This window comes from Temnothorax longispinosus, chromosome 3 (genome assembly GCF_030848805.1).
Source record: "Temnothorax longispinosus isolate EJ_2023e chromosome 3, Tlon_JGU_v1, whole genome shotgun sequence".
NCBI classification, from domain to species: Eukaryota; Metazoa; Arthropoda; class Insecta; order Hymenoptera; family Formicidae; genus Temnothorax; species Temnothorax longispinosus.
Genome location: NC_092360.1, coordinates 11,175,506 through 11,194,474, shown reverse-complemented (window position 1 = coordinate 11,194,474; position 18,969 = coordinate 11,175,506). Strand labels below are relative to the sequence as shown.

General features: G+C 34.3%; 2 protein-coding genes and 1 long non-coding RNA gene across 11 annotated transcripts in view; 1 reads left to right on the top strand and 2 right to left on the bottom strand.

The window, feature by feature from the left end:
* Nca (neurocalcin homolog) overlaps positions 1–18,969 on the bottom strand; it is a 159,933-nt gene that overhangs the window by 58,203 nt on the left and 82,761 nt on the right. The window lies entirely within an intron of this gene.
* LOC139809641 (neuronal calcium sensor 2) overlaps positions 1–18,969 on the bottom strand; it is a 148,287-nt gene that overhangs the window by 47,243 nt on the left and 82,075 nt on the right. The gene's annotated exons all lie outside the window — the stretch shown is intronic.
* LOC139810680 (uncharacterized) lies at positions 7,446–10,675 on the top strand. Its single transcript, XR_011731461.1, has 3 exons — positions 7,446–7,770; positions 8,786–8,980; positions 9,065–10,675. It is a non-coding gene; the product is annotated as an uncharacterized lncRNA (long non-coding RNA).

The window sequence follows — 18,969 nt, the reverse complement described above, 5'->3', positions numbered from 1 at the left end:
TGCAATTTTAATAATCCTCGAGTTTCGGTCTAAAGAAGACGAATTGAGTCGCAGCCGGTGATAAACGCGACCTGACCACGCACTCCGTTGACCTAAAAAAACTAAGCTTCCGTAGCGAGCGACACGCAAGTTGATTAGCTCAGTGAAGTCTGCGTATGAAATCGGACGTAAGATTTTGTTTATTTCTAAGCAGTCGATTTCTCTTTCGCGAGAAACAAAAAAATACTATCAAAGCGTCTACAACTTTACGTGTAAACGAAAAAAATGCACTTTTCATAGTCAAAAGACGAATAAAATTTTATATGATAGGTATTATATAAAATAGTTTTATTTTAGGATGCGTTGCCAATGTAGCGATTGGATGGAATTTCAAAGCATTATCCCGATATTAATATTAATTACATTTTAAAAAATATTATCCTCCATTATTATTATCGCGTTTACATTTTGATTATAAATGTTATTATTATTAATAATCAATTAAAATTGAGAATGGTTTACAAATATATCCAGCTGAAATATTAACTAAAATAACTAATAATATAATAGTAAAATAATATATAATTACCAGAAATATTACATGTTTATAAACGGAGTCTAATGGGCCAATTTCACAGTCTCTGATCAACTTGATTCTCCGATTAAACTCACTCTTTATCTCTTTCTAACTGTCCCTCTTAGACCGGTATTCATAGTCGAATCTTTATATTTAAGACCTTTTTAAGTACGATCTTAAGATGTTATGAACCAATCACAGAACCGTATATTGGCATCTTAAGACATTACTTAAAATGGATTTAAAATAAGAACCGACTATGAATACCGGCCTTTTAGAGTCGATTTCACAGTCTTCCAATAACTTGATCCTCCGATTAAACTCACTCTTCATAATCTCTTTCTAACTGTCCCCTTTATATCTATTTCTACTATTCTAATGCAGATTAACTTTGATCTTGGTTGAACTTACCTTTTATCTTTTTCTAATTTTAAAAACTAGAAAAAGAAAAAAGTAAATTAAACCGCGATTAAAGTTAATCTACATTGGTAGAAATGGAAAGAGACGAAGAGTGAGTTTAATCGGAGGATCAAGTTATATTAATCGGAGGTGGTGAATCGGCCCTATATCCTTACAGCGCATACACACATTTTTCAAGAGAAATAAATGATAAAAAATTCTTCGACTTTAATTTAATGCCGAATTAAAACTGAAGGCCTTAATTGACTTTAATTTTATGCTGAATTTCTCGACAAATTTAAAGTAAATCTTTTTCTCGGAAATATCTATTATTTATATCTTTTTAATACTTTATATTGAATTTAATATTTAAAAAAATATTAAGCATCGAATTAAAATTTTGAGAAAAAAGTCCGTATGGGTTTAAATATTTTGTTATCCAATTGCATTCCGGAAGTTTATTTCAAGAAATACTTTTTGTTTGTCATTACCTATAAATTAGAAAAAGATATAGGTCATATATGTATACCATCACGTATCTGTTAAAAAAAGATATAAAAGGAATATTGATAGAATCAAATAAAAGGGATATTAATATAATCAATAAAAGGAATATTGATATAATCGAATTACAATTATATTAACCGAAACGATTTTGTAATAAAAATGCTTTATAATACATTTAGCGCAAGTCCAGAGAGCTATTCCCCGTATTGTTTCTCGCTAAATAATAACGCTGGTACTATCGGTACGCGGTTGTCTTATCGCAAAAGCGTTAATCAGTAAGATACATTTGCCCTGCAAATTTACTCTCCGTGCACATTATCGGACTGCGCGGGCGAATTAGGAAGCAAAATGGGTGCGGAATAGCGCGAACAAACTTTCGAGAAGCAAATCAAAGTGCCTCAACATAAACGAAAAAGTCTCACGCTACCGAGTGCTACCGCACCAGAGTACGCGGATTGCGTTCAAGTAAAACGAAACAATTTTCTCCTTTGAAGTTGCGAATGAAGTTTCCAGTTTGCAACGAGTACGCGGGCGAGTACACAAGTCGCTCCGATGACGTAAGGCATGCAAGCAACCCTTATATATTCTATAACTTTTACCTTCATAAACTAGTAGCTAAATAAATCCCACAATTGTTAATTAATTTTTCGACGTTTAATTCTATCTTCATTTTGTGTAATTTTAATTTCTTAACGTACCATATGTTATAATTTTATTTTATGATGAACTGACGCATTATGTGAATTTATTCGTGTGCGAATGAAAGATAATAAAACAGTTCACATTATTAAAATGTTAAGAATTTAATATAAATAAACTTTTATATGTAATAAACGTTTATAAGTAATAAAATAATGTATCCAATTAGTTACACTTAATGAAACTGAAATACTAAATTTACTAATATTTGATATTTGCTTTTAACTTTATGTTCCATTTTAGTTTTATAAAGTAGTAAAAGTGACCATAAAAATGTTTTTCGTCAGAACTGTTTTCCATAATAATGTAAGAGAACTCACATGATATTTTATCTAGTGAATTTTAAAATGTTTTTTCCTCAGAACTGTTTTCCATAATAATAATGTAAGAGAACTCGCATGATATTTTATCCAGTGAATGTAACTTTCTTTTACTATATATTATACCTGTCAAGTTTTAATTAAAAGTAGCCACAACTATTACTACACACTTTTTGTGTGTGATGCGATTGCTTTTAATTAAAATCATCATAAATCCCACAAAAATTAATCTGCCGCATAATCGCGCGCGAAATTCTCTTTACATAATATTTAATAATTTTAATTAAAATTCTTTGAAAATTCTAAAGTACTTCACTAATGGTTTATCCGTTCGTACATTTTTTGTAATAGAGTAAAAGAAGTTTTTGTGGCCTCTTCACAACTTAAGACCAAGGCAGCATCTCTCTTTCTGAAAAAGAGCTACGATAAGTAAGAGGGTATTACTGAAAATGTGCTATTGACGGATTGTTACATTTTAGAGGTAAATTATGATCCAATTAAACATGTGCATGCAAAATTAAATACTAGCAACACGCAATATAAAATCACGCAGATTGATATCCTAATGATATATACCTATGATATAATCCAATCCTAATGAATATACAGAGGCAGGTGGTGAATCGCATCGCCTTGCTACAGATCATGAATTATTATCCGTGTAACTTGGGATCGATAATTCGGAATTCGTCTATTCGGAAAAATAATGTGGTCGCGCAACGGTATGAATTACGGACTGCTATCAAGTTATAATGCACTGGTAATGAAATTGATACATAGGGTGCCTAACAATTTCATGACAGTTTTTATGACAGTTTAGAAATCTTCGTGTTTTTGACTTAAAAATATCATGTATATATCAACAAATTTGTACTGTTTTTCTGTTATAGAATTTTTTGTTTAAAACGCAATTTTTTAAAAATAAAAAAAATAAAAAAAAACTTATTTATTTTAAATATTTTTATATATTATTTACAAGTATATTTATATTTTTTAAATCTCTGAATTGTAGTAATTTATTTTATGCAAAATACCATAGATATTTTAATGTTCAAGAAAGATGTTCGCGTTCAGCTTGAATGCACAATTTTTTCCATCTAGGGAACGTGAAAAAGTACAAAAGTAAAACATGAAGAACGGCGCAACATTTTTAACGCCCCTTACAGAAAATCCGCTAAAATATTCCATCTCGCATATTTATTTTATCCGTCCGTATGTTCACTTTATATTTTGTATCAAAACTGAACATCTGATCCACCGAACCTTTTATTGCGTTCGATTCATGTAATATGATACGACAATAAAACAACCACATTTATCGCCAGAGAACAGGGCTCTTCAATTTTACATCACGCTTTTACGTCTACGAACATAAAAATTGAGCAAAACGACTTTCAGAGATCTTCGTGTATTCTAACGACGACCCCATTTTAAAAGAGTGTCAAGACTAACACAATTTCAATAAAGAACTACAAGCATATACATAAATTACGGCTATATTTATCTACATCATGATAGTATCGCAATTTTCCTACTCTGTATTATGAAAAGTTAAACTAGCAATTACGCCATTTTCAGTTCATGTTTCAAAGGCTCGTAACAGAAATGAAAATTAAATGCATATGAGTTTTTCAAGTAAAATTAACCGGAAGATATAAAATCTCCAGGGCACAATATAACTGGACACCCAGTACACGACAGGTCACAGCAGGACGCAAATTGCAGGCCGATATCGCGCTTCGGTGATGGCCGTGCGGATTTTCAACTACAACCGCAATTTACAATTCTTCCGTTTCAGCTATAAATTACTGAGGGGTCGTGCCTCGGTGGACATTGACGCGAATCGCCAACGACGCGGCCTCGCGCGTGCTATTCCCCAGCGAGAATAAAATTGCTATTCTAATTGCCGGCACTATACGCGCGTATACGTCATGCGGAGGCATTAATCTTGCGATGTTCTCGCCGCAAGTTTTTGATGTGGAGTCAAGATTAGGATATAAAAAAAGATAAGGAATAAATGCAAGATGCTCTGAATATGTAACAACAAAGCTCAATTTTAAAAAGAGTTTTAATGAATTTTTATTAATTAATTTTAATTTGTTACGATATTGATACGTAACCAATTTAATAAAATTCTAGTACACTTTTCTATAAATAAATTTTTCCATAATTATTATAACTGTAACTATAGAGATGTTTTTTATTTCTAACAGATAACAATATTGTCAATATCCTTTGCAGATAAACATAGACTTCATCGTAATTTTTTTCTTTTCCTTCTTTTCTTGCATCTATTTTTTATAATTAATATTTTATCGTATTACATTATTATATAGTCTTCGTTTTGAAATATTATCAAAGTAACAATATGGCTTCATATATCTTTAGCGAAAAGTGACAATACTCTTTTTATCAAAGAGATCCTTGAGGAAAACGTACTATAATAAAGATGTCACTTCTTCTTTTTATCTCTTATATTCTACTTTTTAATATTCTATTTGTCCCCGGCCATAAACTTTCGAACGGAAGTTTCCGACAGCTCACGTTTCCGACGCTCTTAACGTGATTCTTCAGTATCTCTATGGGAAGATGGATCCTATCCATAAGACGAATCGACAATACGCGATCTGCATGACAATTGCGTAGGATCATTTTTGTTCCTTCGTGCTGAGTTATTTAAAAATTGTCCTAGGCTTCTTATAAAAAGTGTACTTAAAAGAAGAATGCTAGAAGACGACCTAATGTGTGAAATGAATAAAGATCTAATGATTTATTAGATAAATAACTAATAACATTCAGAATGTGTATTTTAAAATGCTTCATTTTTCTTTCTCTCTTAAGGATAACATAATTTTTTCCCTAAATATACAGGCGGCGTTCTTATGCGACAAATTATGACTCGGAGAGGCGATTGATTTATTAAAGCAATATTAGAAATTTGAATTTAGGACGAAAACTATCGCGATCCTTTAGATTGTAACGAATGGTGGAACCTTTGATTCTTTATGATATACATGGTAATCGGTAATCGGGAATTTGCGTAAGGTGTCCCTGGTGAATTCGCGTAACGCGACTGGCTCATTAATATTTCAAATAATAATTTGAGAGAACAATGTACCTAGGACGTATATATCTCCATAATGGCGGAATAACTGCACCGGCGATTGTATTCGTTCTGTAATAACGCGACATTATTCAGTCCCCAAGTATTTCATTGAATTTAAAATTGAAGCAGCTCGAATTATACGACGATCGCGAAGCATTATTTCTACAGGCGCAATTGCGGCGCAACAATACTTAGTCATTAGTGCAAAGCGATGGATCAATTAGATAAAAAGACTCGTTAATTTTTATAACGCGCGGTAATTTTTATCAATAATACCCAGTGCAAGATTAATCGATCCCGGGCCATAATAATCGCGCTGCAAAGACAAAAGCTGTTTCCTCGCATTAACCTTAATTAGAAAACGGTTTCTTTACTATTAAGAGATAAGATCAGTAAAAAAATAATACAATATCAAAGATATTTTTTAAAACACAATTAAGCAAAAAATAATAAAAGTGCTTCTCTCCACCCTCCCCTCTCTCTCTCTCTCTCTCTCTCTCTCTCTCTCTCTCTCTCTCTCTTCTGTCTTTCCTTATATTATTTTTTAAAATTAATTTATCAGCTACAAACTTCAAAGTATAAGTATTGTTGACAAAATTTGTAACGCAAGCATATTTGAATATTTTCAAACTCTCCTAGTTTTTAAAAGCTAGCGATCATATCCTGTCAATAACACAAATTCTGTCTTGACATTGCGACAGATACGTCGAGATGCACGTTATTGCAAAATCATACTCCGTATTTTTTCCGCGATTTATTTGCACGGAAAGCAAGCACGGAATGATGATTTAGATGCGACCGCGATTAACACTGACAACTTATTGTTTTTTCGAAAATATGAGATTAAACACATAAAATTTATTTAATTACGGAATACTAATTCAGCGCATTGAAAATTTGTAAATGGCAATTTGTTGCATAAAAACGTATTCCTGAAACACAATGTGATTATCGAGAATCTGTTAGGTTATCATCAGCGAAAATTATTTCAATCATTTCATGATTTAGAATATGCAACGCATGCAGCTAATTAAACCAATGATAATTAATTTAAATTCGTCTAAATACGTTATTTGCTACAATTGACATTAATTAGCAAAATATGAAAATTAAATAAAGACATAAATTAATGCGTCAATTAGTTAACAAATGGAGCATCATTCCTGCAAACTATGAAACTGTGAATGTTACAAGTCTTAACTGCAAATCTAAATATTCTCGACATTTGCAGAAAATGCACATAACTGCATCTGTATCTGTATAATTATTTTACAATTGAGACACGAACGCTGACGTCAATTTTAAGCGATCGATAAGTAGGTATACGACGTTTATAGAAATTTTCACTGTTTCACCGATACAGCAATAGAACCGGTTTGCAATGGCGAAGAGTCTATATTGACAGATCCGTTCAAAAGTTAGCTGCGAATTGTTACGCTTGATCGTGGACGTCATCGCGAGTCAAAGTCTTTATCTATAAGTTCCACGTGCGGCGATATACATAATGCTTCCCAAAATGAAAATTGCACAAAATTCCAACGCATCCTTTAACATATGTGATTATACTGAAATTAACATTTAAAAATGATATCAGCTAATTTTTCAAATATCCGCTATCTAAACGTATAACTTTAGATTTTTCTAAGTAAAAAAATATATGTTTGCTTTGAAACGAACGAGAGTCACATTTTCTCTACGATAACAGATGGTTTTGAAATTATTATTGTAGATTTTTCGCTATCGAGGAATCAGATCTCGAAACGTATACGCTTTTCAGATGACCGATGACATGATACTCGTTGTGAAGCGATACTCGTGAAGCAGCCCAGGCTGCTTTACAAACGCGTTAGAAATATCTCCCGGCCCGAGGTATTTCCCCTGTCGAGGCAGCAATATAGCCGCGGCGACGAGATCGATAGCATGCTGGAGAATCGGGACACGTGTATAAAACGTTTTAACTGTCACGCGGAGTGTACGCGCTAGGCCGTAAACACATAAAAATATACGTATAAACAGTACTGTGTGCCAGTGCTCCGATCGCACGCGTGAATAACGCCGTTCCGTGTCGCGCGTGTCTGACCATAGATTAGGATTTTCTACTGCGACCGCGTCTATATATTCGTGACGATAGATAATAGGATCGCGGCTAACGATACAACGTTACAACTTACATGTCAAATACGGTATTCCTATATTAACAATTCAAATGAGTTTACAATGTTGCAATTGCTCGGGGAAGAATGATTAGCGCTATCTAAACGGCGTTCCAGAATGTTGTTGAGACATGTGTTGAGACACACAGACCGCTCTTCGGAAAACGTAAAAACATGATTTGTTGCTACAATAAGGCAGCATTTTATTCGCCCAATAAAATAACCAAGGTTTCTGTTTGCGACAATTTGCGTTCCATAGCAAAATAAAGTGTACACATGATACACTAATTGAAACGTTAATATATATATATATATATATATATATATATATATATATCTTTTGTAATAGCGTTTCTAATTTTTTATTTCTAAATATTTGTTCTCTTTGCCAACGTAACATCGAATATTCCGCTATTTTGCGCTCAATCAATTATTACACCATGAAAATGTGTACCTGAGTTTATCAGACCTGCTTGTACCTCGTTATGTCTTTCATAACTGAAATATCGAGTATCGCACATATAGTAGAAACTAATAGAGAATACGGTCGATGTTATCAACAAAACACACGGAGCGCGCGTAAACACACTCTATTATATAACGTTACGGAACTTTAATGTAGAACCGTAATATATGACACCTTGTTAATTATTGCGCAAACGGCTTTCGTAATTAATGGCGTAACGTCTAGCTTGCGTGAAATAAAGGGAAACAGCTTAATTAAAAAGGAGCGGCGAGTTACGTACCTAATAAAGCGCGCAATGTTTTTAACATTATATTATTGTGCTACTTTATTTCAAATTCAACACATTGTAGATTCTATAACGTATACACGACTTACTTGTGTATTGCGTGAACATGTTTAAAATTAAATAGTTTCGCGACTACTTAATAACGACTTCAATATGCATCACTGCATATACTCGCGACGTGATGCGAGACACTCAAAGATTTAAGATAGAGCTACCGCTTGCATCTAAAATATCTTTTCTGTAATATTATTTTCATAATATTGTAATTCACATTCATGAATTTATTTTTGAAGACGTTGTACAATATGGCGTTGAAATATGTAAAAAGCAAGGCTCAAAGACGTCCAACAACTCTTTACATAATATACCGCATACGAAGAAGAATATGACGTGCAACGAGCTATTATGTAACTTAAATATAAAATGGGCGAATGCACTTTACTTCTCTTTGCGTCGAAGCAAAGTTGCATCTCCGAGAAGTCTTAAAAGTGAGTCAGCCTGTTACAAACGTTATCTACTTATAAAATAAATATACAAATCGCCACTTTGAGATTCACTTTATGTTTTCGCAGAATAAAACGGATAATAGGAAGCAGAGGAAAAGGACAATTGTTAATGTAATACTTCTTTTGAAGACAAATATACATTATAAAAGGAAATTCCATTCTTCTCTCGTGCTTATAGAAGAGAGTATCGGAGAATGTTTGCCGGACAAAATCGACGAATATTGCAAGTTACGTAAGACCGTAAACGATTAGCGAAACTTTTCCGAACAGATAGCAGGTTTGTGAGAGACAATTTCTCGCCTGGTAGCATGGCATGCGCGAGTTGCGCGTGCATGGACACGGCAAAAAGGATGTTACACGAATATATTCCACGAACATCAGAAAGTTCAAACTTTTCTAAATTGCAAGACTGCAGCTGGCACACTACCAGCAGAAAACCTCGACAACTCGTGTACGCAGCCTGTATATTTAAAAGCATAAGGACTTTCAAAATACACCGCTATAATATGGCTAATCTGCGTAACTAATTTCTTACTTAAGAATATAAGTGAAACGACGCTTCTCGTCGACGGAAATAAAGCTCCCGTCGTGGTATTCTTGAGGCTGATTTAACTTGCGTACGTGCGAAATCGCCGAGCGCGCAATTCACGCGAATAAAATAGAATTTCAAAATACAGGGGATTTATGTGTGTGTGTGTGTGTGTGTGTCCTTTTAATAAAGATTTGTGTTGCTCTATTTTGTTATTCGACTGATTCAATATTGAGCCTATAATTTGCCAGACCGGACGCAAAACTTCCGCGTACGTGGCCAATAACAAACAAATATATGGCGGAAAACAAATCGACAATTTGATACCTGTTTTAACGCATTGCGCACACACACACACACAGTGAGTTATTGGAATATAAAATAAACAAAAACAGATGCAAAATCGAAATTTTAAACGGTAATGTGAGGTAATTAATTTTTGGCAATTTCCGCAACGCCCAAAACGTTCGTACATAAAATTAAACTTCCAAGAGAAATTCTCTTTTTATGGTATAAATTCTGCTTCTTCTTTTGTCATCTAGAACTATATATATCAACCGCGATGGTATTATCGTTCATTTTTACCTCGCGATTTAGAGTCGGCCTTTGAAGGTTTCAATGACTTTTGTGTAGGAATTATAGTGAACGGTCATACACAGTGCACGGTGACAGAGAATACGAGTACGACTTCCTGGTTGAAAAAGTTTTTATAACTTTTAATTGCTCGTGATTGTAATAACGGAAAACTTCACATTTCTATTCCGCGACTCTTGTGTCATCGTGCATTTTGATGTATTTAATAAAAATATTAATTTAAATATAAAATTTAGAAAATATTAGAGAAATACAGTGACTCAGAAAACCGATCAAATCATATCATTAATTGTTACGAATTTCTTTTAAAAATTCATAAACAAAGATATCTGCTGTAGCATGATCGTAGATATTTATTTATTTATATGTTATGTCGATATTAAAAGATTGTTTTCATCAAGTGCCTTTTTTAAATTAATTAATTATAGATCATTGTTGTGTAGTACATTTGATCAGTTTCGTGAGTCACTGTATATAATGCAGAAAATATAATGATGTTATTCAATTGAGATCATGCTATAAATAATGCTGGAAATAATAACGATATAATTGAAAAAATCCTCACTACCTATGAAGAAAATAAACTGCAATTGTTTTTCATTAAACAAGCATATGAGTTTCATTGTACAAAAACAAATTAAAAATAGATTCTCTCGCTCTCGTTAATTCGCAGAGACAATTATAACATCTTTCAATTATAAAATAATATTATCCGACCTTTAAAAGATCCGTAATTTTAAAAGAAATATTCTCTTTAATATTTTTCAAATTTAACTTTTCAAAAATAAACGACATTTTTAATGATTAAAAGGGAAGAAAGAATAAAAATGCAAGATAATGTGCATTTTTTCAACGCATATTTGTATGTGTAATATATCCGAGCATATTTCCATTAGGTATGAACTAAAATATTCTTCCTTTTGCTTTATTAAATTCTTCCAAAACTCTTATTGAAATCTTTCTCATCAATCTGTAAGAGTAGAGAAAGAGAGAGAGAACAGAAGGGGAAGAGATTAATCTCTTACAAAAAAGTATTAAACCTTGCAAGAGAATTGATCAATAAGAGGATTCGCGGTCTGTTTTGACACTTGAAAATCGGGCACTAAGTACCTCCATCTCACCCGGAACCATGAAATCCTTTCAGTAGTTCGTCCAATCGCCCCGACTTCGGCCATCTGATGAACGTGTCAACATGACCACGATACCAAGTTTGCCGGTATTTGCGTACATCCCTCCACGCTTTTCAATTCCTCATGTAACCCATCTGCCCAGCTCTCATCCCAAGGTTTCGACGTTTGCATACGATAAAACGGTATTCCGGCAGAGTATATCCCGATACTCCCGACCGTCATACGATTCGTTCGCGGGAAAATGCATAAAACATTTCGCGTGCAGTCGGCATCGATGGATTACAAAACAAATACGAAGGGTAAATACTGATATCAGTAGGAGTCAAGAGAGAACGCCTTAAAATGATCTTTATCTAAAATATACAAACGTATATTTTGTCTTCCTCAATTAATATTTCTTCCAAATAAGATATTAGAATTTTCAAAATGTTTCTCCCGAAGCATTGGTTTTTGCTTATCGCAAAGATTGCTAAATGGTCATTCAAAATCGTGTCAGTTTTCAATCAGAAGCAGAGTTTCCCTGAATAACAATGATAAGCACGTCAATTGTTCATAGTAGTCTGTGCTGAATACTCTACTGTCTCCATAGGAGCTGCGTTGCATCGATCGACCATTCGTGCGCGAATATAATGTTGATCATGTGCTCCGCCTGTTTAGAGACACGCGATACGCGAATCAAATAATGAAATGGACGGAACCCGCATGGCATAATTAACTATGATTTCGGCGAGAGACGGAGAGATGATTATTCGTGCGAGACTCGGAGGACGAATTTGTACAGGTAATGAAGTACGCTCATTGGCCGCTCAGTACGAGAATGAAAAAATTATCGACTCGAGCCGACAGCATCTTTCTCCTGTAAATCCTAATAGATTCAGAATTGAAATGGATCCACACGCGACAGCTGGATTCCAAATTCCAACCGGCTTTCTAGCTGTTGAAATGTCGTGCCGACGAGAATGCGTCGAGGCATTTTTCATCTAAAAAATCCGCGAAAATCGATCCGATTTTCAATAGAGTCATATGCTAATATTCGAATATTATTTACTGATTTTATCGTTTACCTGATTGAATGAAAAATTAAGGAATAAAAGAATAACAGTCGGCTATTATACTATACACTACAATAAATTTAAATATAATTAATATTTAAAAAACGGTTTTTCCATTATTGTAAAATGTAAGATGACTAAATCACGTAAGATAATGTTGTGTATCTATCTGATATAAAAAACCGCTGGAAGAATATTTTAAAGAATTTATATAACATATATAAAGCACAGACAGCATTTATTCTATTTTCGAGTTGTTGCCAACTTGTTTTTACGTCTCGGGAGAGCCGTTCAATCGCTTCTTCATCGTTAAGGTTTCTTCAGCGTATTTTACGGCGTTGGCACCGCGGTTCCATCAAGTTTGCGAGCCGTTTTTCAGAATGAGGAGAATGACGCGAATAGCGTCTCAAAGAGACGAGGAGAATCAGTCGAAACTAGGTCTCGGAGGAAATTCGCCGAACTTTTTATCCTTTACACACCGTAATAGTCTTTGTATATACGGATATATCTCCAAGTCCGTATCAATCACGGAGATTAGTTTACGCGCATAGATATTTCGATATAGACAGCAAATCGCATGCGTTGCATAATACATAGTATCAAATTGCATACGTTCCCAAATGTGACGTATTCATAGCGTCTATAGATATTAAAGAAGCGTGGCGAATGTAAAAGAACAGCTAGGATGTGGATATTCGAGCTGGGATTTATTCACGTAAAACGAACTGGAAAGTCTACGATAAAGATTTATAATGTGTAAATTTTGTGAAGGCCTTAAAAATATACAATGCTAAATACAATAAATATATAAATACACTACTACACTGCAAAGCCAAATGTGTAATTTTTACATATTTAAGTGTGTAAAATCGTGTAGTCACTTATTTTACGCATTTGTGAGCGTGTTATTTTTTTTTTTTTTTGAAATGTGTAAAAAGTCACACTTCGCTTTGCAGTGTATGTAGCCAAGTGTGTAATTGTTACATTTAAAAAAAAATAACGCGCGTACAAATGCGTAAAAAGTGACTACACGATTTTACACACTTAAATGTGTCAAAATTACACACTTGGCTTTGCAATGTAATATTTTAGAGAAAATACGCACTTTATCTCAATGCGATTGTATATCATTATATCATTTTCCATATTTCATTAAATTTTCAAATAAACATTTTAAACAGATTTCTACAAAATACACTTCTATAAAAATGTGTAGTGAAGACTCGGATATGAATTTCAGAATTTATAATATTGTCATACCGAATTAGCGCCCGGATATAATACATCATTAATCTAACCGTGGAGGAAGGAAAGGAACACGTCGGTTCACATGATCTAAAATTGTTAAGTGCCATTAAAATTGATCTATAAAGTCCTTTTAAGAGGATTTATTGCATCCAGGGTTTATTGCACTCAGGGTTTATTGCGCTCAGGGTTTATTATTAGAAATTCATGTCGTACTCGTGTTTTTACTTGTCTATAGCTTTCGTTTACAGACGAAAGGAACCCCGCTCAAGTTTTCCCGTATTATTTCTTTCAACATATCCTTTGATGTAGGCGTATACCCATGACCTCAAATCTCTCTTAATTATTTATTAAACGTATAGATTAATCTCTTTTCATCCCTTTTTCTCCTCTCTACTCTTGCCTCGTCTGCGAAAGTACCTATAGAATATTGGCTCATATTGGCTCTTCGCGAATTTTACGACTCTTTATCCTATCGATTTCAATGGATAAATAGAAGTTGCACGAACGTCCAGAGTCGTAACGCGTCACAAGAGCCCAACGACTATTTCCAATTACGATCTGTATTGTAGTTGCCCGTAACGAGTACTCCTTTTACTAAGCGACTATTCTCACTGGTAGTGACTATTCTCACGATAGTTCGCTATCGTATCCGCACGATCGATAATTGGATGGTCGAAGAGAAGAATCAAAATGCGTTGCAAACATGCTCGCACATTGTAGATTCTGCAAGTCTGTTCTCTCGAAAGTACGTTCTATCAGCAACGCAAGAGGTTTCGAGATGTATAAAGCGAAAGCTTTGTCAGCGTTCTTTGTCTCTTTCTTTTTATTTTGTGCAATAGTAATCTCCGAAAAAACTGCGCACTTTCGTTTAGCAAGCATAAAATTAAAATTTGCACATTCATATGATTGTAGGGCGTAAAAAATTAATCGGATGTAACCTCGATGAATTTTTAATTATTAATTAATAAATTAATTAAAATAAATTAAAATTATTACTCTAATTTATTGTTAATGCGACAAAGCTTTAAAATTCACCACATTATTAATAAAGAACAAAGAACTATCGGAAAAAACGCAAATAATTCAATTTATGGCTATGTATTTTCACTTTTAAATAAAAGATTTTTCATTTTCTAAATAATTCGCAAGAATCACGGAGATAAATATTTAGATTTAATTGCAAGTTCGCTCAGTTTTATAGAAATCAGAAAACGCGAAAAGAAAATAAATCCTATTGCATGGAAAGAAAGTAAATATAGAAACCAACAACAATATAAGAATCACGTTATAACTTCTAATTAAAATTAACTCCGTTATTTATCTTCATAAATGAAACTTTTCTCTTTCTATATACAGCAGTTTGTGCTACCATTTGCTTCAATCTATCATCCCTCAATTTATTATTTAATTATTCTATTTATACTAACAAGTCTTATAATTAATTCTCAGACTATATTCATGTCTTATACTCATTCTTTATAATATATACTCTTACATTTATATCCACCAAACATTAATAATTTACTATATACTATTTTAAATATCTTCAATGTTTAAATGTTTTTTCAAATATTTCTAATTTGATATAATAAATGTAACGTTTTCGTAAAAGACAATACCGATTATTATTGAATTAACGAATCTATTTTAGTAGATCGCCTGTTCTTCAAAACGTAAAAAAAATGTTACTGAGGCGCTCGAAGCTGAGGAGTAAACTTCGGGGAGAGAAACGAAAGAAAACGTGTGTATTCAAATGTATAGACTATATTACTTGAACAGAAATTGAATTTTTCCCTGCAAGGGCGCGTGCATGCCGTTTTACGACGCCGAGAAATAACTCGTCACTACCAAATGTCAAGAAAGGCCAGCAGGCATCAAAAGCTATAACATTTATTGTTAGATCGACATCGACGATAAAATTTTATTTTATTGAGCTGCCGGGTGGGTGTCGCGCTCGCATTTATAATCTCGTTTATTTTCGCCGTATCGCATTTTGAGTGACTCCACTTCGGTTAATTTTAACGCGGCCGCATTATTTCGTCACATTATGAAAAGATTTTCCAAATATGCGCGCGCTTTCCGAGAAGGAAAATATACAAGCCGCGGCCATTATCGAAACACAAACATGAATATTGAATCTAAGCCATGTTATAGTAGAAACGTATAATCTTTTTTTTTTTAAATGGCTGGAATTCCCCGCAGCAATTCCGAAATAAAGAAAAATACAACAAATAACTTTATATTGGGAAACTTCTTCGGTCTTATTGTTAGCTCGATGATTTTTGCTTATTAACTTATTTTTTCAAACATTAGCATCTTGAAATCAACTGAATGAATTTGCTAGATCGATTTAAAGTTAAAGGTTCGCTTTTAATAGCAATTTTTTACATGTTTATACCTTAATTAGTCTTATTTTGTCGCATAAAAAATAATGTAACACGTCGGGATTTTTAATAATGCTGCATAATTATTAAACGTAATTATTAAATAATTCGAGAATATTTTAGCCATAATTACGTCAATAAAATTATCTTACGTTAAAACGTAACTTACAAGATTCAAACGAGAAAATAGGAAATAGATATAGAAATTCCGCAACCTTCCGAGCTCATCTTCAAACTTTTAACTTTGGTTATTAAATATTTCTTGGTATAAGGAAGCGTGATCGTAATCCTGATTACCTAATTAGCTCGCTCTGCGGTATTTGTAACTTTCTAAACTAAACGTGTTCATTCTATAAAGACCAACATTCCGTGACTATAATACACTTTACTGAAGTAAGTGTATACTCAATTGCGTGCCATCAATCAAGTCGGACAAGTACCGTAATTGAAGTCACCGCACGTCCATTAATTCCAGCGGTATTGCGTAACAGATACACCGTGGCAAGTATATTTAGCATTCAATTCGCGTTGCTAACGTCGATACGTGCTGTGACATCGAAAACACCGAAGACGGTGATCTGGAACGCGAGAGATGGAAACCGCGTCGTATGACATTTATATATACAATATTCGCGTGTTGTCTCTCGCGTACGATCTCGAGGAGAACAAGGTTAAATCAGTCGGACTATTATAACGAGACTCGTAATCGCGAGCACGTACGGCAATAGGTTGCTCGATGCAGTTTCGCGGAATGAAAATGTGACGAAAGACGCTCGAAGTTCCCTTTCGCGATCGTTCTCGCAATTGTCGCGACGCGATTACGAGCCATCTGGAAGTCTGATCCAGTTGCACACACCACCATTGTCCTTCATCGACGAAGACATTCGTCGCCGAGCTCATCTTCTCAAACTCATCCGACTCAGCAAATTATTTCAGCTCGATCGGGAGCGCCCAGACTCTCGTATTAAATCTCGCTACCGCTCGAATGCAGCCTCTTCTCCATCTGGTTTATCCGGACTTTTCAAATGTAACTACGTGTCGTAGGATCGTGAAGCTCGGCTTCGCGACGACCGGAGGAAGTAATCGACGATCATTGCACGTCGTCGGAGGAGACTTTGGCGAAGAGAATTTTCCGCGTTTTATTGTTTACGACCGAGTCATGCGCCGATCGTTACGTCGCCTTTAACCATCAGGTCTTATATATTTCGCTTTAGGACTTCGCCGTCAGGTGGATTCTTGAGAGGCCGCGTAGTGGGATTTACCGTCTCCGGGGAAGGACTCCGGCAGATATTTTATTTGCTATGTCCCGATCTTTTACGGCCATTAATCATTCTTTCCCATGAATCTTCGGTTTTATTCGGTTTGTATTTCAAACCATATACACTATATCCTAAACAATATAGTCTTGTGTATGACAAATTATTGTTTCGACAGATGTAATTTTCTTCTGGTTTTCATCTCCTTTCTCCCCTTTCTTGATTCGATATATAACGTTAGATACTAATTTTTTTCCTCGCAGAACCACGCTATATTTAACTTCTTTTATTAGATTACTACGAATCGTAAATAAATCATCAACGGAAATTTATATCCATATACTTGTCTGTCTACACATTAAAGTCCAATAATATTAGAACAGTCGTGACGTCTTTGATAATAATAAAACTCATCCATCTTATTTGTAAGACCTTTGTAACCTTTTCATCTAAGCAACGTTTGTCAGAGGCTACGAGATAAAGCAAAGTATCGAAACTCTGTCGAGATGGAAGCCTAGATTGTAGACAACCAATTGACTTGAGAACTACTGATCTCCGTATTACGTCTCGAGATACATGACGTGCGTGAAAACGCACGTCACTTTGAGTATATACAGACTTGCGAGGGGAATAATCTTGTTTGAATAACGGACGTCGCGTGAAATGAGCGTTATTATGATTAATCGATCGTCATTATCCGATCATGATACAATAGCTACGTGTCGTAATGCGTTGATACCATGATTGCACTGAATGTGATTAAAGCGAGTTCTCAATACGGACCGGCCGGGGCCGTTCGCACGTGTAATGCCCCCAAGTAAATCGTAAGAAAAGATCCACGTACAATGTGGCTAGGATCAATAGCTCAAGGCCGCACTAAATCCTCCTGTCGTGCTAGATGCTCCGGTATCGATCCTTTGAAATGGCTCGCCTCGAAAAACGAGGATAAAAATTGTTTCGTTTGACGTTGCTATGTATCGAGTGCGTAAAAATATGATCGCAAATTAATTAAATTAACAAGTGGTAGTCAACACTTTTGAAAAATCCACGTAGCTTGCTCGACCTCCTTTCTTATCCTCTATTCTAAAGTTACGATTTAAACAAATGTTGCAAATTATAAATTATATGTAAATTTCTTGAATTTATTTCGATTATTGTTTGTATTACTCGTGATGTGTAATATCAGATATGTCATGATGTTAAAATCAGATATTAAAGATACGATGTTAAAGATAAATCTCTTATATTTTGTAAATTTTCTAGACTAGAATATTATTGTGACGTCTGTAACTATTATTTTATGCACAAAATTGTAAACTACTACAAACAAATAAAAAGTACTTTAATCTGCAGCCTACTTATTATTCAAAAACAAAATGGTACTGTTTAAAATTGCGTGTCGCATCATCGACATCATACGCTTTGTAACTCTTATTCTTGTCGCATTCGATAAGATGCATGAATTATTCAAAATCGTTGACTTATGATACATCCAATCACGTCCAATGATGGCGATCCAGTTAGAAACGACTAGCGCTAGAATGTCAAGGGTAACTGCCATATAGTTCGATACGAGCCAAGATCCATCTAGATACGATAGAAGTCGAATTGGCGAGCCAAGGTTGCGCGAGAGATTTTACCTTCATTCCGTTATTAGTCCAGCGATGCGGTCATCGAATATCGTGGCTCGCAATTTTTGTATCACGCGATTACATCGGTATCGAATAGTGAAGCACGAAAACGGAAGTCTTCAAGACATTCAATTTGTAACACGTCCA